Genomic DNA, 23,739 nt, shown 5'->3' with positions numbered 1-23,739 from the left:
GGGATGGAGATGCACGCACACACGCACACACACACGCACACACATGCACATACATACATGCATATACACACATGCGCGCACACACATGCGTATGCACATACATGTGTATACACACACACAAATGCATAAACACAGACATGCACGCACACATACACACACATACATGCATGCACATACACACGCGCACGCACACACACTCACATGCACATACACACATGCACACACACATATGCGCACACACATATGCACATACACACGCACACACACACGCACACAACTGTATATCCACACGTGCGCACACACACGTACATGCACACACACACACAAACACACATACACACACACAAACACACATACATACACATGCACACGCACACACACACGTATGTGGAAGTGAAGGCAGCACTTGTCCATGGAACAGTCAGCAATTATCTTGCAGAGAAGTGAATAAAAGTCTCCCAATCTACAGATCTCACCTCAGTCTGTTCCACTAGGTCAGGCTCTCTCAGTTAATTTGACATCCGATTTCCAGCTGGATTCTTATCCATAATAGGAATTGTGCTTCTTGCTTTAGGTCCACGGTTCCGCTCGCTTCAAACAACTTACCCTGGACTGCTTTTTCCACACATCAATCCATAAATACTAATCTCTCAAACAAAATATCAATGCTGGCCTATTTGCAGCAAAGTGATTTGGTCTCAAATTGCAAATAGAACTTAAAATAAGGGTTCAAATGAAAAATAAATTGTTGCAATTTCTACCAAAAATAGGCTTAGCATTTGATAGCCCATCGCTATTATACGAGAATTGTAACTATCTGATCATTTATTAGGTTATATGTGACTGCTGGGTTGTTAAAAATTTAACCACTGTATAAAGAACCATCTTCTCTCTTAGGTACACAAAAATGCTGGAGAAACTCAGCGGGTGCAGCAGCATCTACGGAGCAAAGGAAATAGGCAACGTTTTCTTCGCTCCATGCAAAGAGTTGAACAATCACCACTATAGGAAATAGGTAACGTTTCGGGCCGAAATCCAAGGGTTTCGGCCCGAAACGTTGCCTATTTCCTTCGCTCCACATAGATGCTGCTGCACCCGCTGAGTTTCTCCAGCACTTTTGTCTACCTTCGATTTTCCAGCATCTGCAGTTCCTTCTTGAACGCCTTCTCTCGTTGAGTGGTTTCAGCGCAGTGTTCCTAAGAAAACCTCGTCCCTTAAGATGTGAAGGCTGTGCTGATTTTAGTACACTTTCCTTACAAGTTTGTTAAGTTCATTTATTCTATTCACATCTAATGGATGGAAAATGGCTCTCACTGGGCCTGTCCCACTTAGGCGATGGGCATGGACTAGTTTGAATGGAATTCACCGACAACACCTGGTGACAACACCTGGTGCCAACACCTGGTGACAACACCTGGTGACAACATCTGGTGACAGCACCTGGTGACAACACCTGGTGACAACACCTGGTGACAACAGCTGGTGACAACACCTGGTGACAACACCTGGTGACAACAACTGGTGACAACACCTGGTGACAACAGCTGGTGACAACACCTGGTGACAACACCTGGTGACAACACCTGGTGACAACACCTGGTGACAACACCTGGTGACAACACCTGGTGACAACACCTGGTGACAACACCTGGTGACAACACCTGGTGACAAACTACGACAGCAAAAATTGTCGCCACTGTCGCCGAAAGTTTTTCAACGTATTGTAAATTTTAGGCTGTGCTCGCCATATGCAAGATATTGAATGGCGGTGCTGGCTCGTGGGGCAGAAGGGCCTACACCTACACCTGCACCTATTTTCTACGTTTCTAGAATGTGTCAGGTCAGTTGGTGTTTTGATGGACTTGGCTGCCAGTAATTTGATGCCCTTCAGAGGGGAATTGGTGGCACCATATGTAGCATTGTAACTTGATGACTTTTGTTGTGAAACATGGCTGCAAAACACAGCCGAGGTTTGCATCAAATACTTGTCTGTGGATAGACACAAGATGCTGCAGTATCTCAGTGGGCAGCGTCTCTGAAGAGAAGGAATGGGTGAGGATTCGGGTCGAGACCCTTCTTCAGACTGATCTTGTCTGTGGAGTCGGCTTGTCGTCTCCATCCTATGCTTGGTGAGTACAGGTCGACAGAACATTGCTATAATTGAATCCATTTAGTCAGGGAGGTAGGATGGCGTAATGCCTTTAGGTACACTTCATGTCAAAAAAGCAAAAGAAACACAATTGAAACTTCATAATGATAATAGACTGTGACCCGGGGGCAGTAACAACAGTGTTTGAACTAGCAAAGATTTTATTTTACTTGGCTTAGTTTAGTTTAGTTTATTTTAGAAATACAGCGCGGAAACAGGCCCATCGGCCCACCGAGTCCGCACCGACCAGCGACCCCCCCCCGCTCATTAACTCTATCCTACACACACCAGGGACAACCTACAATATTAAGCTGTAATAACCTACAAACCTGTACGTCTTTGGAGTGTGGGAGGAAACAGATGATCTCGGAGAAAACCCACGCAGGTTACAGGGAGAACGCACAAACTCCGTACTGACTGCGTCTCTGGTGCTGTGAGGCAGCAACTCTACCGCTGCACCAACGTTACAAATCTAGACTTCATCAAACACTGGTTTGCAGAGAGCTGCAGAATAGGATTGGGTTGGTGAGCGATACAGTGATCACTGCGGTAATGAGTCTTTGATTTGAATTTCCATAAGTTCATATGCGATAGGAGCAGAATTAGGCCATTCGGCCCATTAAGTCTACTCCATTATTCAATCACGGCTGATCTATCTCTCCCTCCTAACCCCATTCTCCTGCCTTCTCCCCGTACCCTACTAATCAAAAATCCATCGATATCTGCCTTAAAAATATCCGTTGACGTGCCCTCCAATGCCGTCTATGGCAAAGAATTCCACAGATTCACCACCCTCTGACTAAAGGAATTCCTCCTCATCTCCTTCCTAAAGGAATGTCCTTTTGTTTTGAGGCTGTGACCTCTGGTCCTAGACTCTCCCACTAATGGAAACATCCTCTCCACATCTACTCTATCCAAGCCTTTCACTATTCGTTAAGTTTCCTTGAGGTGTCCCCTCATCCTTCTGAACTCCAGCGTACAGGCCCAGTGCCGTCAAACGCTCATCATATGTTGCCCACACATTTCTGGGATCATTCTTGTAAACCTCCTCTGGACCCTGTCCAAAGCCAGCACATCCTTCCTCAGACATGGTGCCCAAAACTGCTCATAATATTCCAACTATTAATCTAACCAGAGCTTTATAAAACCTCAACATTACATCCCTGTTTTTATATTCTAGTCCTCGTGAAATAAATGGCAGCACGGAGGTTGCACGTATACTGTGTGTGAAGTCAGCATGATGTAGTCTAAGCTGTCTCTCTGTCTCTGCATTACAGATTACCATTTATCTGTGGTCTATTTAAATTCATATTTCTTGCCAACATACTTTATTCCCTTTGAAAGTTATGGGTCAGGATCTTTGGAAAGGGCTGTTCACGATAGGAAGATACAGTTGCAGGGTCATGGAGCTGTTGTACCATGTGAAAATACACAAACAGTTGAGATTCATCTCAGTGAACAGTTGTTCGAATAAGGTCGAGGGAGCTAGTTAGTAGGCATGAAACTGCATCCTTTCTTAAAGGGCCTGTCCCACTTAGGCGATTTTTTCGGCGACTGCCGGTGACTGTCATAGTTGTAGCAGGTCGCCGAGAAAGCTGCGACTGGACCCCCCCCCCCCACGACAATGTCTACGGCAAGCTATCGACAACTGGTGACCCATTAGGACGTTCACCTAATGGAGGAAGATTTGCCGAAATGGTGACGGTGGAGTTGAGTTTGCAATGTGATGGACTGAAGATGACCCGGTTTGTGCAAATAAGAACTTGTGGCCTCTTCACCGCCTCTGCACCTGTTTTAGCATGAGTATTTAATCATGTTGCTTGCAGCAGGAATGAGTTCTTCTGCCTTTATTCTCTGCAGCTTCATCCAGCGGTTCGAGTAGCTCCAGTGATCAAATCCTCTGATATCCACCGGCAGTTCTGTGCGGGATCACAAGGATAAAGTGGAGCAACGAAGAACTTAACTCATGCATGTTTTTCTCTGGGCATATCAACGTTATTTTACAGTAAAGTAAGTACTTGTGAAATGCATTCTGTTGTATTCTGTAGTTTTCTTGTCTGTCCCCTGGCTTGCAGAGATCTTTTCATTTCTTTAATGCCTCTTTCGCATCATAAGTTAATGTGATAGGAGCACAATTAAGCTATTCGGCCCATCAAGTCTACTCCCCCATTCAACCATGGCTGATCTATCTCTCCCTCCCTCCGAACCCCATTATCCTGCCTTCTCCCCATAACCTCTGACACGCGTACTAATCAAGAATCTATCTATCTCTGTCTTACAAAAAATATCCATTGACTTGGCCTCCGCAGCCTTATGTGGCAATGAATTCCACAGATTCACCACCCTCTGACTAAAGAAATTCCTCCTCATCTCCTTCCTGAAGGAACATCCTTGTATTCTGAGGCTGTGACCTCTGGTCCTAGACTCTCCCACCATTGGAAACAATCTCTCCACATTCACTCTATCACAAGTCTTTATTTGGTAAGTATAGACAAAGTTCTTTTCACTGTTTCCAAAGTGGTATCTGTACCTCCTGGTAGCAAGGCCCAATGCAGTAGAGTTCTCTCTCCAAACTCCTTCCCTCCTGAGTTAGCATTTCCCCCAAAGGCCCTCACTTTCATGATGTGGTATTCAATTCATTTATTTATAAGATCGCTGAGAAAAAAATTATTTGCACATTTAATATTTGCATACCATAAACATTTTGATGTAAAACGCATGAAGGAGTTTTAAATTCAGTCGTACAGAAGACAATTTTGGAATGAGTAGACGTTTTGATGATTAAACAGCGGAAATATTGTTTTACAGATCCTCGTAACGATTTAAAGCAGATGACTACACCTGTAAGTTTACATATTTTATCAATATTGCATTAGTTAAAAATAGCAAAGTTATTGTTTAAATGGTAATTACAAAATTATATTATTGTAATTAATAATGTCTGTAATATTGCACAGATATTGGTTTGTTTATCAGTAAATCTTCGCAGTAATAGATAAAGTATTCACGTAATTAATCCACATGGGTTAGCAGTACTGTACAAAGATTGTTACCATGGCTTCATTGTCTGTAATACAGGTTAGGGACAGTGCACACAGCTAGCTGTGGTCAATTATTGCCCATGTCCACCCGAACTGCTTATTGCTGCCATAAATACTTCTACGACTGTGTGTGGCATGATGGTGCTGCAGTAGAGTTGCTGCCTCACAGCGCCAGAGACCCGGTTTCGATCCTGACTACGGGTGCTGTCTGTACGGAGTTTGTACGTTCTCCCTGTGACCACGTGGCTTTTCTCTGGGTGCTCCGGTTAAGTGCGAGTTTATAGGTCAATTGGCTTGGTATATATCTAAATTGTCCCGAGTATGTGTAGGTTAGTGTTAATGTGGGGGCATCGTTGGTCGGTGCGGACTCGCTGGGCCGAACGGCCTGTTTCCGTGCTGTACCTCCAAAATTAATACTAGACTGTTTTAAATGAAACAGGATTGTAAACATGACCCTAGTATTTAGTTGATATAGTAGTCATCTGCACAAGCACTTCTACTTTTTTCTTTATCCCCCTTTAGAAACATAGAAAAACATAGAAAAATTAGGTGCAGCAGTAGGCCATTCGGCCCTTCGAGCCAGCACCACCATTCAATATGATCATGTCTGATTATCTAAAATCAGTGCCCCGTTCCTGCTTTTTCCCCATATCTCTTGATTCCGTTAGCCCTAAGAGCTAAATCGAACTCCCTATTGAAAACATCCAGTGAATTGGCCTCCACTACCTCCTGTGACAGAGAATTCCACAGATTCACAACTTTCTGGGTGTAAAGGTTTTTCCTCATCTCTGTCATAAATGGTCTCCCCCTTATTTTTAAACTGTGACCCCTGGTTCTGGACTCCCCCAACATCAGGAAAATGTTTTCTGCATCTAACCCGTCCAATCCTTTACGAATTTTATATGTTTCTATAAGATTCCTTCTCATCCTTCTAAATTCCAGTGAATACAAGCTCAGTCGACCCATTCGTTCATCATATGACAGTCCCGCCATCCCGGGAATTAACCTGGTGAACCTACGCTGCACTCCCTCAATAGCAATAATGTCCTTCCCAAATTAGGAGACCAAAATTGCACACAATACTCCAGGTGCAGTCTCACCAGGGCCCTGTACAACTGCAGTAGGACCTCCTTGCTCCTAAACCCAAATCCTCTCGCAATGAAGGCCAACATGTCATTAGCTTTCTTCACTGCCTGCTGTACCTGCATGCTTACTTTCAGTGACTGATGTACAAGCACACCCAGGTCTCATTGCACCCCCCCTTTTCCTAATCTGACACCATTCAGATAATAATCTGCCTTCCTGTTCTTGCCACCAAAGTGGATAACCTCACATTTACCCACATTATACTGCATCTGCCATGCATCTGCCCACTCACCCAACCTATCCAAGCCAGCTTGCAACCTCATAGCATCCTCTTCACAGTTAACACTGCCACCCAGCTCTGTGTCTTCCGCAAACATGGAGATGTCACATTTAATTCCCTTGTCAAAATCGTTAATATATATTGTAAATAATTGGGGTCCCAGCACCGAGCCTTGGTGCACCCCACTAGACACTGTATCTGTACACTGTGGACGGCTTGACTGTAATCATGTATTGTCTTTCTGCTGACTGGTTAGCACGCAACAAAAGCTTTTCCCTGTACCTCGTTACACGTGACAATAAACTAACCTGAACCAAACCATAACCGATGATCATTGACCATGACTCTACATAGTTGCAGTGGAACTAAATGTTATGTTGCAGTAAAAATAAAGTGGAGGAGGAACTCAGCAGACCAGGCAGCATCTGTGGAGGGAAATGGACTTCAGGGGCGCCGCACGATTGGCAGCCCCGCCAACAGTCTGTATGTTTTTTCGTCCTTTTTTCTTATTTTTAGTGTGTGTTAAAAGCTTGTGTTAATGTTCTGCATTTTTATGTGGGGGTCGGGGGTTGGGGGTCGGGAGAAACTTTTTTTCAGTTTCTTACCTTGCCGGAGTTGCGAATGTTTTCCGGATCGCATTCTCCGGTCACCCTGCGGCCTACCATCGATGCAGCTGGAGGTCTCCTCGGAATTGACTTGTGCCCCACCGCGGGGCGTGGAATAAACATCGGAGTCAACCCCTCGCCTGGGATTGCTCCAACCGCGGCCTGCGGACTTTAGATCGAGAGCTCGCAGTCTTGGGAGAGGCTAGTCGGTTCTACGATGCAGAGGTTCGACCAGTCCCGACGCGGGGTCCGATCACCAGCGCGAGGGAGTAGACATCCGCTCGATGCAGTAGCTGATCGCCTCGATGCGGAGGGACCAAACGCCGCCGGCTACGGGGGTCAAGATCGTCCCGTCAACGAGAGCAAAGAAAGGAAGAGGTTGAACTTTCTTTCACCTTCCACCACAGTGGGGAATGTGGAGGAGTCACTGTGGTGGATGTTTATGTTAAAATGTATTTTGTGTGTTCCGTTGCTTTTTATTTGTATGTCTGACTTGGCAAATGTAATTCCTCGTATGTTGCAAAACACACTTGGCTAATAAAGTATTATTGTGATTGTGATTGATTGAAAGGGTCTTGAGCCTGACTGTGGTTGGTCACTTCCCCCCAGAGCCGGTTGTCTCAAGACTCCAGCACCCGAACACTCTGTCACGTTGCAGTCATGTTTTGTAAAACGCAATTATGGATTTTAATGTGTGGGATTATTCTTCAAAAGATAATGTGGTTGCAAATCTCACCCCTACCGAGACTCGGCTGCCAAGCTGCAGAAAGCTTGTTTATCCTTCAAATATCCCTGAAAGTGACAAAGAAATATCTCTAATAGTTTGTCAGCAGATTCTTTCTCTCTGTGCTGCCACGGTGAGGCCTCTGCAATGGGTGTTTGTTTGTGAACTCCCCTGTGGTGGGCGGCCTGACTGATCAGATCACAATTGCAGAGCCGAGAAATAAAGCAGACACCGTTACAATTCCGTCCTGTAACTGCTCCATCATTTGAACGCAGGAGTAAGAAATGTCAGTGTCCAAAGGGCCACCATGCCCCAGCTACACTAGTCCCACCTGCCAGCGTTTGGTCCATATCCCTCCACACCTGTCCTTCCAATATACCTGTTTAACTGTTTCTTATATGTTGGGATAGTCTCAGCCTCAACTACCTCATCTGGCAGCTCGTTCCATACACCCACCACCCTTTGAGTGAAAAAGTTACTCCTCAGATTCCTATTAAATCTTTTCCCATTCACCTTAAACCTATGTCCTCTGGTCCTCGATTCCCCTGCTCTGGGCAAGAGACTCTGTGCATCTACCCGATCTATTCCTCTCATGATCTTATACACCTCCATCAGATCACCCCCCATCCTCCTGTGCTGCAAGGAATAAAGTCCCAGCCTGCTCAACCTCTCCCTGTAGCTCACACCCTCTGGACCCGGCAACATCCTCATAAATCTTCTCTGTGCTGTTTCCAGCTTGACAGCATCTTTCCTATAACACGGTGACCAGAACTGAACACAATAAAGTCTTGCGATAGTCCCTACGTCCACTACCTCCTCCGGCAGCTCGTTCCATACACCCACCCTGTATGGAACGAGCTGCCGGAGGAGGTAGTGTGTGAATAACTTACCCGTCAGGGTTGCACCTCAGCTGAAATGTCCCCAGAGGCAACTCGCCTTGAGTGCTGTCAGTACAGGTTATATTCCATTATAACGTGGCTACATTGTTCACCCCTCTCTCCTGAGCGCAATCACGTTTGGGTAGGCGCGGCACGGTGACGCAGCGGGTAGAGCTGCTGCCTCACAGCGCCAGAGACCCGGGTTCCATCCCGACTACGGGTGCTGTCCGTATGGAGTTTGCACGTTCTCCCCGTGACCTGCGTGGGTTTTCTCTGAGATCTCCGGTTTCCTCCCACACTCCAAAGACGTACAGGTTTGAATGCTAATTAGCTTGGTATAAGTGTAAACTGTCCCTAGTGTGTGTAGGGTAGTGTTAGTGTGCGGGGATCACTGGTCGGTACGGACCCGGTGGGCTGAAGGGCCTGTTTCCACGCTGTATCTCGAAACTAAACTGCACTAAACGTGCCTGAGGGACAATGTAATTCCCCCAGAAGCTGCAGGTTATTGATATTTTTCACCCTGATGCCCAGGCCGTGATATCTCCAAATCACAGTGCGGTCGGTCTCTGTGATGATGTGCTTTTATTTCAACTTCACAAAGCGTTTGGATTAGATGAGATTGTAACCTGCTGCTTTAAAAAAAATCCCTATCTAGGAAACGGATATCATTGGCAAGACCAGTATATATTGGCCATCCTTCTTGTCCTTGAAGCGAGCAGTGTTCCACAGGGCAGCCAGGAGTCAACAATATCACTCTGCATTGGAACCAGTCATTGATCCAAGTAGATAAGGGCTGCGGATATCTTTTCTTGAAAGACATTAGTAAACAAGATGAGTTTCCTGACATGCAAGCACGTTCAAGGTCAAAATCACCAACACAAGCTTTCCAATCGAGACTAAAGGTAACCAAATGTACACAAACTGATAAGGTGGAACTTGACTTCATCACTACATTATCTGACCTGACCTTGGGTTGACGATTCTCTAACTTAGTTATTAAATGACTGTGCCTTTTTCAGTATTGTTGGTCTGTGTTATTGATCTGTGGAGTGCTGTGGGTCTGGGGTGGTGAGGATCAGTCATGCATTAGATCATCAGTGTTATTTATTGCTAATATTATTGAGCAATGACATCATTGATTGATGATATTATGGATCGGTGATATTGCTGATCAGTGATGCTATTGATCATTAGTGTTAGAGTTTGGAGTTCTAGAGTTTTATTTAGATGCTTTATTGCCGTGGTTTCTAGCTCAGTTAAGTTTATTGTCTCGTGTACCGAGCTACAGTGAAAAACTGCGGCAGCCACCCCACGTGGGGTCCTTGACAGATCTGGGTCGGGATCCAGTGGCATGGAGTCCAAGACGACTGGAGACCCTTTTCTGCCGCAGCCTTCATCCGCCTTCCCAGCCGCTGTGACGCTCCACTAAGGTCGGCCATCGTCCTCCGCCTGTTCCACCGTTGAGGTCTTGGTTGGATAGCTCTCTGTCAGAGACCTCCCCCTCGACCTTACCGCCATGGGTGGCCCGACCAGGAGCATAGCTCCAGACGGCATCACTCTCAGGATACAAGATCAATAGTATAAGATGAAAATTATTGATTGGCGATTTGATGCATGTTAGCTCCAACTGGTTGACAATATATAGAACATTGGTGTTATAGAAAGGGGTTGCTACATACTAGTGATTGGTGATTCAAGGAATAAGTGTTATCATTAATCTTTACTACTATGGATCATTGAGGCCTTAGATCTGTGAGACTGCCAATCCATGAATTGATCGATGGTGGGTGGGTGATAATAAGTATTAATAGATGATAATCAATGCTAGAGAATAGTGGCATCATTGATTGATGATACCATGGGCTGTTGCTGGTGACACAATGGATACATCATGGCTCTGAATGGTGAAATCACACAACATTGCTAATGGATTGTTGTCTGTGTGTACTGAGGTCCAATGAAAAGAGTTTGTTGTGTGCTGTCCAGTTTAATCAGATCACACTATGCATGAGTACAATCATGTGTTACACGGTGCAAAGAGAAAAATGCTGAGTGCAGACTTTATTAGAATTTGTTTGTTTAATCAATTTGAAGAAAGGTCCCAACCCAATATGGCACCTATCTATATTCTAAAGGGATGCTGCCTGATCCACTGAGTTTCTCCAGCATTCTGTTTGTTGTTTTCCTCGAGTGCAGAATATAGTGTTACAGCATTGGAGCGTTAAGGCCCTGTCCCACTTACACAAATTTCTCGGTGACTTGCCGGCACCCGTCATAGTCTCAGCAGGTGGCCGAAAATCTTCAACATGTTGAAAATTCAGCGGCGAGCAGAAAAAGGTACGACTCTTTAAGCGACTACTCACGACCATACGGGCATCACCCTGCGACATCGCTTTTGATTCAGGAAGACACACAAGCCCGGTTCATAATAGGAAGAGCAAAGCATTTCAAAAATAGTCGACCACAAAATCTACATTCTGTTCCACGAGTGGAAGAGTTCATGTTTATTGGCCTCATCACTACCTTGGAACCGGCAGCAGTGGTGCTGTCAGTGAGTGATACCATGGTTGATCGGTACATTCAATGCTGGAGTAACTCAGCGGGACAGGCAACATCTCTGGAGAGAAGGAATCAGTCCAAAGAAGGGTCACCCATTCCTTTTCTCCAGAGATGCTGCCTGTCCCGCTGAGTTACTGCAGTATTTTGTGTCTATCTTCGATTTAAACCAGCATCTGCAGTTCTTTCCTACACATTGATTGGTGATGCTGGTGATAAGTAGTTTCAGTAATTAGTGATTGAGTGTGTTAGTCATGTCACATATTGGGGCTGCCATGGGTCATTGGTGTTATCGATCAATCATTCTGGCCATCAGTGGTGTGAGAGGACAAAGGTTCAATGGATCAATAGTGTTATTGATCATTGGGGCCCTGGTTCAGCAGTGCCAATGATCTGTGATTCTTTGGATCACCTCTGTCATTCATCAGCGATATTATCGATCATTGGTGTCATTTATAGTCAACTATGTTGCCCAGTGATGTCATTGATCGCTGATACAATGGATCAATAGTGTTCTAACTCTTGATAGTCTGCATCGTTGTTGCGTATGATCAGTGACTCGATGGATCTATCTTGTCACTGATCGGTGAACCTATCGACCAATAATCTCTGCTGTAAGAGTGATCTTAAAGAAATGTGATTTTCTTATTGAATAACTATACCTCAAAGTGATTCTGATTTGCCTTTTGTGATTTAATATCTCGCTGCAATGGTGTAAAACAAATACAACCTGTACAAGACGATCGGATTAAGTCAAAACACGGAGCTGTTGCAAAGAATGTGCTGAAACCAGATGATATTTACAGTCTATAGACTGGGAACATTGAGCACAAATTCAGACTGTGGTGTCATATATATGTAGTAACAACTGGAAACAAAACTTGTACTTTATTGCCACCGAGAAGGAATTGAGAACCAGAGGACATAGGTTTAAGGTTGGGGTGGTTGGGGGGGGAGATTTAATAGGAATCTGAAGAGTTTACACAAAGGGTGGTGGGTGTATGGAACGAGCTGCCAGAGGAGGCACTATCGCAATTATTAAAACCATTTGGACAGGTACATGGATAGGACAGGTTTAGAGGGATATGGGCCAAATGCATGCAGGTGGAACTAGTGTAGATGGGTCATGTTGATCCGTGTGGACAAGTCAGGCCGAAAGGCCTGTTTCCACACTCTGTGACTATGGAACACCAGCCCGTTCTCTATCTTGGTCAACTGTGTCCAAGAACAACTCGCTAATCCAGAGCAATCTGGGAAGTCTACAGTTAGGCCACGTGGATCCTGAGCTAATTCTGCCACCACCATCATCTATTGCAACAAGTGATGGCTTCCCACTGATTGTTGCCGGAAGCTTGCGTCCTTTTCAGATCGGACTGTGACAGCGATGTCAAGATTTGAAACATGGAAGATGGTCACATAAGAAGAAGAAGTCCACGTGAAGCGCCTTTATGCACGTTTTATTTTACCATTTTAATATATTCTATTATTTTCATGTGTTATCTGCCAAACATAGAGATGAGCTGGAGAAACTCAGCGGGTGCAGCAGCATCTATGGAGCGAAGGAAATAGGCAACGTTTTCTTCGCCCCATGCAAAGAGTTGAACAATCACCACTATAGGAAATAGGTAACGTTTCGGGCCGAAACCCGGAAGGGTTTCGGCCCGAAACGTTGCCTATTTCCTTCGCCCCATAGATGCTGCTGCACCCGCTGAGTTTCTCCAGCATTTTTGTCTATCTTCGATTTTCCAGCATCTGCAGTTCCTTCTCGAACATCTTCTCTCGTTGAGTGGTTTCAGCGCAGTGTTCCTAAGAAAACCTCGTGCCTTAAGATGTGAAGGCTGTGCAGATTTTAGTACACTTTCCTTACAAGTTTGTTCATTTATTCTATTCACAACTAATGGATGGAAAATGGTTCTCACTGTGCCTGTCCCACTTAGGCGATGGGCATGGACTAGTTTATTTCCTTCGCTCCATAGATGCTGCTGCACCTGCTGAGTTTCTCCAGATTTTTTGTGTAACCTTCGATTCTCCAGCATCTGCAGTTCCTTCTTAAATATAGAGATGAGCTGTACAGGCCAATGGAGTTCACCCACTGAATGTTAAATTTAGAACAATTGAAATGCAAACTAACATTTTTCTGAAAAATGAAGCCTCTACTAGGATTTCTGACCCGTACTGTCCTGGATCACGTGGGTCTCATGTCCTCACCTCTTACGTGAAGTGCAGGGGCTTGCACATTGATGTGCCGCCTGGCAAGTCATACATTTTTAATAGCGTGCTACACCACCAAGACAAGTTAATGATCTTTTGATGAGAGCAGGTGACTAACAGTTGGGAATTGTGTCAGCAAAGCAAGGATTTATTAGACTAATTCAAGCCCGTCTTGTCTCATGTAATAGGATTCTCGTGAAGAAATGTCTGCACAAATGGATTGGTGCAGTCGATTGGGTTAGAGTGGTGCAGAGACTACTTAAACAGCCGTCCAGAGGAATGACCATCAGGTAGGCAAGGAAAATCTATTAGAGGTGCAAGATTTAAGGGGAGAGGTTTGACACAGAGGGCGGTGGGTGTATGGAAGTAAACACTAGGCCAAGCTGGAATGGCCGCAAGAATTATAATGTTTAACGACTTTCGGACAGGTGCATGGATAGAAATGATTTCAAGGGATCTGGGCCAAATACAGTCTTGTTGGCATGGCCGGGTTGGGCCGAAGGGCCTGTTGATGTGCTGCATGACTCTGCAAGCCTAGAAGCATCTATTTAATTTAGCTTCAAAGGTGCAATGGGAAATTTCCAACTTCTCCTCACTCAGTGACAGGAGGTTCCTCTGTTGGTCTACACATTGTCTGTATTATTCTGTTGAGTAGATTTTGCACAGTTGTTCCTTGAACATTCAATTGCATGTAATTTACCTAAGCTGTTTATCGCTATACGTATAAAACTCTGATCTTGGATGTGTATTTATTTGTGTGTGTGTGATGTTCTCGTGCATTTCACATCTCCTCGAAAATACGACGCACTAACGGTTCAATTATTACATATTCTGATAGAGATTTATGCTGTGAAGTCAAAAATCGCCCTATCTGAAAATGTCACGCATTATTTCTCGAGTTATTTCTGAAAATGTTCAAAAATTTCTAAAAACTTGGAAAAAAACAACTGTTTTTCGCTTATTACCTGTGCTTAGTCCTGCTCACAACATTGGTGCTATCCAAGTACACTGAGTCCTGCTAGCTAGCAAGTGTAAATGCATTTTTTTCTAAGTTTAAAAATAAGGGAGGCTGAATAAGGTGACATGAGCAGCTGGAGTGCTGGAATGTTGCGTTGGGGCAACGGGTTGCGTTGGGGGACCAGGCCCCCCTGTGTGACAGGGACCCAACGGGTCCCACTTGGTTTAGTTAACCTATAAACGTGTGCGTCTTTGGGATGTGGGAGGAAACCAGAGCACCCGGAGGAAACCCACACGGTCACAGGGAGAACGTGCAAACTCCACACAGACAGCATCCAAGATCTGGAGCGATCCTGTGTCTCTGGCGCTGTGAGGCAGCAGCTCTACCCGCTGCACCATCGTGCAAATGTGCGCGTGCCCCTTCACACAACCCACGTGTAATCAGGGAATCTCATTGTACCGTGGTGTATATGACAGTAAACTAACCTGACTCTCGCTCACAGATCCCCTTCCCTCTGTATAGGAAGGGAACCCTCGTACCCAGGTGAAGTAGACAAAGGAGATGGTCCTCTAGCCATCTGCCCCTCCGTGGTGGAGAAAGGTTACAATTCTTTCCCGTGGAAATAACTTCAAAGAAACATTGCTAGTTTGGCCATGGCTGTGGACAGATGGCTTTGCCCATAGTGTTTATGCATTTGTTGCTTGTTGCTTGAGTTCGTTACTTGGGTAATGAGGCATTTTCTCAGCAGGAATCTTAGATCCCTTAATAGCCAGCCTGAACCTGCTCGGAAGACTGAAAGGTTGTGCTGGTGGAGTCGATGATTAAATCACACCAGTTGCCCTGGGGAAGGATATCCCTGTGGGTACAGAACAGCAAGGACAACCTCGTGCTTACTTTAATTCACTCTCCCTCTGACATCAGCGTCCTTGAAATCTTCACCATTCTATTGAAACTCAATGTAAATTCAAGGAACAGCGAAAGTGTTGGATAGAGTGAGTGTGGAGAGGATGTTTCCACTCGTGGCAGAGTCGAGGACCAGAGGGCGCAGCCGCAGAATAAAAGGAGGTTCCTTTAGGAAGGAGGTGAGGAGGAATTTCTTCAGTCAGAGGGTGGTGAATCTGTGGAATTCATTGCCACAGACAGCTGTGGAGGCCAAGTCCATGGGTATTTTATAGCGGAGATTAACAGATTCTTGATTAGTACGTGTGTCAGGGGTTATGGGGAGAAGGCAGGAGAATAGGGTTGAGAGGGAACAATAGATCGGCCATGATTGAATGGTGGGGTGGACTTAATGGGCCAAATGGCCTAATTCTGCTTCTATCATTTGTGAACTTGTTTGACGACTCGTCTGTGAGCGGAAGGATTAGATCCTTCTGACACACGTCAATAAGCGGGCCAATGATTCTGCAGTGTTTGCCCCCACACCACCCCTTGCTTCACACAAGATGTGTTCATCTCTCCTGCCATCCAATCTTCATTACGATCTCCCTCCATATCTTTCTTGTGATGTCGTTGAACTTTAGACTAAAGGTTTAGAGGGGGATGGGCCAAACGCAGGCAGGTGGGACTAATGCAGATGGGACATGTTGGCCAGCATGGCCAAGTTGGGCCAAAGGGCCTGATTCCACACTGTGTGATTCTATTAACTGTAAAAAGTCATAGATCTGAAATAAGCAAGAAAGTACATTTATTGGCCAAGTATTCCCATACAAGGAATTTGCCTTGGTGCTCCGCCCACAAGTAACAACATGACATACGGTGACAGTTACGAAGGACTCAGAAAAACACTAAACATTAATAATAATAAAACATTAATGATAAAACACCATTGATCAAGCATGTGAACCAACAAAATACCAGATCAAAGGGAGGCTACAGATTTTTGGCTGTTGAGTAGAGCAACTACTTGTGGATAAAAACTGTTTTTATGTCTGGCTGTGGCAGCTTTGACAGTCCGGAGTCGCCTTCCAGAAATGTTAACTCTATTTCTCTCTCCACAGATGTCCCTTCCGAGCATTTTATGTTTCATTCTTTTTTAAGTGTTCAGTCGGGAAAGTTACTTGTCTGACTGAGTCATTTGCAGAAGTTTTATGTCCATCCTATTATGGTATTTTAGAAGTGAAAAACATGACTCATTTTTAAACAAAACTTTAAAAAAAATGTATTTCTCTCAAATTGTGCAAGAGGAGACTTAGCTATGAATACGGGCCAACAAACTGCAGGTTTTCCTGGAAAAATATACTGGGGGATAGCTTTGTTGTTGATCTGACTGCCTCTCACGTACACTTCCACCCACTGCCAGCAGTTTTCACCTAATGTCGCTAATGATGCTGACTATTTCATAATTCAACAATTTCAGCAAACAACAAACTGCTGGAAGAACTCAGTGAGTCAGCCAGCATCTGCGGAAGGAACCGGGCAGATGATGCTTCGGGTCAGGACCTTTCTTCAGTCTGGCAACTGTCCATTTCACCCCCCAATTGCTGCCTGAGCTGCTGACTTCCTCCAGCACTTTGCTTTTTGTTCAAGTTTCAAGCATTTGCAGTCTCTTGTGTCTCCACTTAACAAAGGCTTTGTTATGATGTTATTTTTCACTTGGGCGAGGTGAAACCACATGTGGTCTGGAGAGTTGATCCCTACAAGGTGATTTGAAGACTGTACTTGATTGTTCTCCCAGCCCGAAGAATGGCTATGAGTGGCGGTGCTGGCTCAAAGGGCCGAATGGCCTCCTCCTGCACCTATTGTCTATTGTCTATTGTCTATGACTCTAAATCTAAAACAACAATGGTACCTTCAGAAGTGCTGAGATGCTGCTAGCTTCAGTGCAACTTTGCTCAAAGAATCTAGATTACTGAACGAACAACAGAGAGCTGAGTAGAGGCAGAACATCAGTGAACTTGAACGGCAGATGTTTGATGTTTACTGCTTATGAATTCTTAAACAGCTGAATGGAGTGTTGTACATGTTCTAAAAGATAAATCACAAAACAGCTTTTATGTTCGGAAGTATAAACAAGAGCATTTTTGACCTGAATGGGTTTTATTTATAGTGAAACATTGAAGAAGATTCTTGAATAAATGTAATGCACAAAGTGAAGTATGTGGAAGGGAATATATCGTGTCATACAAGGGATGCGATTCATCCTCATTCCAACAAACATTAGAGACAGTTTTCTGACTGAGTCAGCGAGTGAACCGGCTGAGTCCCAAAGATCAGAAAGCTCGGAGGTGAAGGCATTGAGATTGGAAATTCCGGAGATTGTTGCATCTTCACCGTCCTAAGGACAGGTGTTGCAGAGTTGGACTAATTCAAAGATCTCGGCGAAGTGTGTATGGGTATTGTTGAGTTTAGTTTAGTTGAGAGATACAGATGGAAACAGGCCCTTTGGCTGACCGAGTCCGCGCCGACCAGCGATCGCTGACCAGCATGAGACAGGTTTGAAGAATTGTGCATCGTAGAGCAGAGGGAGGGGGGGGGGGGGGGGGGGGGGGGGGGCACCATGTTTCGTATAAATGATCACGGATGGATTTCTACCCCCACCATTTAAACCATGGAGGTATCTCCCCATCCAACTCTAATCCGGACTTCACACAGACAGATTCCAGAGCAGTCTTGGTGAGATAATGCTGCAAGCCATCAGTATATCCTTAACCCAGACCAAAAATGTGGCCACCATCGAGTTAAACCAGCATCTGCCGTTCTTTCCCAACCTGCATATTTTTAAAGAACCCTTTTCCACTATTAAATTTCAATTGCACATTGTGCGAGTTATTCTTATACACATAAGGAGATAATAATGCCATTAATGGCACTTGAAGGGTAGATACTGATATTAATTATGAGTTGAAAGCATATTGTGTGAGATGAATTTTTCAGAAATTAAAACATCTAGTGCTGGTAATGTTTTTCAACGTTGAAGTACCGAGCAATCAGTTTCCCATCGGAGTAATGAGGACCTTCTCATGTGAAGTTGGAAGGCTGATTATTACATTCCAAGGGTTATTGAGATCTTCAGGAGCACGTTATTACACAGGAAGTCAGGAAATCAGGAAGTGATGTTGCTTGCTATGTAATGGGGATGAGGGGGATTTGAGTGTTCCCAGTTGCATGTGCAATTCACAGAGTAGATTAGTGAGGTTAAGTGAGCCAGTGCAAGGCCGTCAAAGGTTATGGAGAGAAGGCAGGAGAATGGGGTTGAGGAGGAGAAATAGATCTGCCATGATTGAACGGCGGTGCAGACTCGATGGGCCGAAGGGCCTTATTCTGCTCCTGTGTGTTCGGGTATTGTTCAATGAAGGGGGCCAACAAGTGCGAGGCTTCCTGGGCCTGAAGATGAACGCAAACACATCTTCTCAATGTCAGTCAGAGAGTGAGATAAGGAAGAGTGAGCGCTGGGCTGGACATGAGAATTAAATTAAAACAAAGAACCGAAAATGCTGGGGGATAAAAAGATTCAAAGTGCTGGAGTAACTCAGCGGGTCAGGCAGCATCTCTGGAGAGAAGGGATGGGTGACGTTTCGGGTCGAGACCCTTCTTCAGACTGGTTAGGGATAAAACGAAACGAGAGATATAGACGGTGATGTGGAAAGATAACTAAACAATGAATAAAGGATATGCTAAAAAGTACCGATGACAAAGGAAACAGGCCATTGTTAGCTGTTTGTAGGGTGAAAATGAGAAGCTGGTGCAACTTGGGTGGGGGAGGGATAGAGAGAGGGGGAATGCCGGGGCTACCTGAAGTTAGAGAAATCAATATATCAATAAAACTGTTGAACTGAGACTGTGGATTTGAAAGACTCCTATTATGTATAGCATAGAGAACTAGCTGTTCCTCAATCATTGTAGAGGAACTGAGCTGAAGCTAGGAGTTTAAAAGGCTTAAGATAGATCCAACAAAAGTCTCCTCAGGTACCAGTCATGATTACATTACTAAGTAATCCATTTCAATTCATGTCTGAAGAAGGGTCTCGACCCGAAACATCACCCATTCCTTCTCTCCAGAGATGCTGCCTGTCCCACAGAGTTACTCCAGCATTTAGTGTCTGACTTCGATGTAAACCAGCATCTGCAGTTAGAGTCAGAGAGTCATAGAGTGATACAGTGTGGAGAAAAGCCCCTCAGCCCAACTTGCCCACAACGGCCAACATGTCCCAGCTACACTAGCCCCACCTGCCTGCGTTTGGTCCATATCCCTCCAAGCCTGTCCTATCTATATACTTATCTAACTGTTTCTTAAACGATGGGATAGTCCCAGCCTCAACTACCTCCTCTTGCAGCTTGTTCCATACACCCACCACCCTCTGTGTGAAGATGTTACCCCTCAGATTCCTATAAAACCTTTTCCCCTTCACCTTAAACCTATGTCCTCTGGTCCTCCATTCCCCAACTCTGGGCAAGAGATTCTGGGCATCTACCTGATGTATTCCTCCCATGATTTTATACACCTCTATAAGATCTATGTTCCTTCCTGTTGATCAAATATCTTTCCATGTTGCTGGGCCAAATGTTCTATTCTGTTCTGACAATTTCTTTATTGAACATTTATCTTTGTTACCTTTTACATCTGGGATTTGAGGCAATATATGAACGTTACTGTAAGCAAAACACTAAGAAATTAAATTAATCTTTCATTCTGTTTAGTCGACAGTCTTTGCTGTGTCACTGTCCACCTATGAAAATCATTCCTTTGGTGTACTGGTCCATACATTTGTCCCTCAGCCCTTCCTGCTCACTGGCAACGGTTAGTACTGTCTATGAGGTGGAATTTCATATATGCTAAATGATCTTCCAATCTGCTTTGCAGTGGGTTGCTCACCAAACAAGGCATCCCCGCTCCTAATTATTTGCAATGTCCTCGCAACAGAACCAGGGGCCACAGTTTCCAGAACCAGGGGTCACAGATTCCAGAACCAGGGGCCACAGTTTCTAGAACCAGGGGCCACAGATTCCAGAACCAGGGGCCACAGTTTCTAGAACCAGGGGCCACAGTTTCTAGAACCAGGGGCCACAGATTCCAGAACCAGGGGCCACAGTTTCTAGAACCAGGGCCCACAGATTCCAGAACCACGGGCCACAGATTCTAGAACCACGTGCCACAGTTTAAGAATAAGGAGTAAGCCATTTAGAACGGAGACGAGGAAGCACTTTTTCTCACAGAGAGTTGTGAGTCTGTGGAATTCTCTGCCTCAGAGGGCGGTGGAGGCAGGTTCTCTGGATGCTTTCAAGAGAGAGCTAAATAGGGCTCTTAAAAATAGCGGAGTCGGGGGATATGGGGAGAAGGCAGGAATGGGGTAGTGATTGGGGATGATCAGCCATGATCACATTGAATGGAGGTGCTGGCACGAAGGGCCGAAGGGCCTACTCCTCCACCTATTGTCTATAACAGAAATACAATTTGCACTGCAGCGTGAGCCAGGAGAGTTTTGAGTGATTGGATGCAGCGCTGGTCTATGGAGCGGAGCTGGTTTATGAAAGCGATGCTTTATTTAAGGTATTCATGCTCCAACGTAGCTGCAACATTAAGAATGAAGCTGAAATGTTTACTTTCCCTCAGAATCAATTTCCCTCCTGGGATGAATAAAGTTCTATCATATCGTATCGTAGAAGGGGGAGACTCGGCTGTTATCTGGCAGAGCTTTAACATTACAAATTGATTCCATTAGTTTAGTTTAGAGATACAGCGTGGAAACAGGCCCTTCGGCCCACCGGGTCTACCCCGACCAGTGATCCCTGTACACCTGCACTATCCTACGCACACTAGGAATAATTTACAACTATACCAAGCCAGTTAACCTACAAACCTGTGCGTCTTTGAAGTGTGGGAGGAAACCGGAGCACCCGGAGAAAACTCACGCGGGTCACAGGGAGAACGTGCAAACTCCGTACAGACAGCACCTGTAGTCGGGATCGAACCTGGGTCTCTGGCGCCGTTAGGCAGCAACTTTACCGCTGACCCGTGCTTTTAACTGCGGGAGCATTGAGTGCAGACAGTGGCCAGGTGGCCCCACTACCAAATGGATTTTATTGGCAGCCATTTTATGATCAAAGAGAAGTTCTTTTCTCCCCAGTAACATCTAGTGGAAGTACCGATTGTGGACAGAGAGAGCTGAAGATACACACAAAATGCTGGAGTATCTCAGTGGGACAGGCAGCATCTCTGGATAGAGGGAATGGGTGACGTTTCGGGTCGAGACCCTTCTTCAGGCTGAGTCAGGGGAGAGGGAGACACAGAGATATGGAAGGGTAAGGTGTGAAAACAAGAGAACAATGCAGACGAAGATGAAGGGAAACGTAGAATAGATGATTGTTAGCCAGTCTCTAGCTGCCAGAGCATGAGAGAGCTGGACTAGGATGAGCCTTGGTGCCACCTGACTGATATTCACTGTGACGGAGCAGAACGGCAGACACCTTTCACAAAACCCAACGCATTTGAGAGACGGCAGTTACTGGAGACCTGAGCGACTGTATCCTGTAAGCAATTATCATTTTACAGACCCCATGAAACACTCCTCAACAAGCAGTAAATGGCTCTTGGAGAGAACAGGAAAAATTAACTATGACAGAAATCGCAAGCATTTAGCCATAAATATCACCAGCAAATTACTCTTCTGTTTCCTTCTGCAATCAATCTTTGGGAATTACTGTTGCTACGCCACTATTTTGTCAACCTTGCGCTAATTTGTTTCAAAGCACACGACACACCAATACGGTACGATTCATCTCAAAGTGCTAACAACCCTTTACCTTTGACGTCAGCAGTTGCAAAATATCCCTCAGTGTGAGACTAGGGATGTAATCGATGTTCAGGAAGGAACTGCAGATGCTGGTTTACTCCGTAAATAGACACAAAAAGCTGGAGTAACTCAGCGGGTCAGGCAGTGTCTCTGGAGAGAAGGAATGGGTGATGTTTCAGGATGGGACCCTTCTTACAATACAATACAATTTATTTGTTGTCATTTGAACCCACATTGAACCCTCATTTGGTTTCTGCAGTCATACATACAAGAAAAAGAACCAAGACACAACACAATTTACACAAACATCCATCCCAGTGAATCTCCTCCTCACTGTGATGGAAGGCAAAGTCTTATCTCTCCCCTGCACTCCTCATTCTCCTCCCGATGTCAGAGTTAAAGGCCCCGGCGGGCGATGGTAAGTGTCCCGCGGCCATTAAAGCCGCGCCGGCTGATGCAAGGCCACGCTCCGGGTCTTGGTGTTGGAGCCCCCCGTCCAGCGCTAGCAAGTCCCACAGCCGTTAAAGCCGCGCCGGGCGATGATGTAAGGCCCCGCTCCAGGTAATTTTCAACCCCGCAACTCGGGCGGGAGAAGTCGCCGTTGCGGAAGGTCTCCCATTCCTTCTATCCAGAGATGCTGCCTGTCCATGGATTTAATGTTCAAGAAGGAACTGCAGATGCTGGAAAATCGAAGGTAGACAAAAATGCTGGAGAAACTCAGCGGGTGCAGCAGCATCGATGGAGTGAAGGAAATAGGCGACCCTTCAAGGGTTTCGGCCTGAAACGTTGTCTATTTCCTTCGCTCCATCGATGCTGCTGCACCCGCTGAGTTTCTCCAACATTTTTGTCCATGGAATGAATGTATTGTGTTCAATAACATATTCAAAGATTGAAACATTTCCTAAGTTTTATTATTATTTATCAGAGCGTGTTCATTACATTAGCTGTTCCCCGCAAATTACTAAGAGGCAGGTCATGAAAGGGATTCAGTCAAATAAAAGTGACACCACTATCAAATAGTTGGGGAATTAGACATTACATTTTGTTCATGAATTCTAGACCAGGGAGTGTGTAGATATTGCCGTTGACCATCTTGTGGCGTTGGTGTCTGGTCTCCAGGGGCTTTTACCAGATGTGGCTCTGGTGTGTCATCACCCACTGGAGGTCTAGATATTGCCCATCAAGGTACAATGCCTAAATATATTCATCAAAAGAATCTTCGAACAAAGCGTCAACGTAATATGTTATCTGTAACGATGTTCCTCCAGTAACAAGTCAAGTCAAGTCAAGTTTATTTGTCACATACACATACGAGATGTGCAGTGAAATGAAAGTGGCAATGCTCGCGGACTTTTGTGCAAAAGACAAACAACAAAACAAACTATAAACACAATCATAACACACATATTCTTTTACATAATAAATAATGGAAGGAAAAACGTTCAGTAGAGTTAGTCCCTGGTGAGATAGGCGTTCCCCTGGTGAAATCTTGAACTGTGAACCTCAAGTATGGAATCA

The sequence above is a fragment of the Leucoraja erinacea genome, chromosome 30, assembly GCF_028641065.1.
Source record: "Leucoraja erinacea ecotype New England chromosome 30, Leri_hhj_1, whole genome shotgun sequence".
Lineage (NCBI taxonomy): Eukaryota > Metazoa > Chordata > Chondrichthyes > Rajiformes > Rajidae > Leucoraja > Leucoraja erinaceus.
This window is presented reverse-complemented; position numbering follows the sequence as displayed.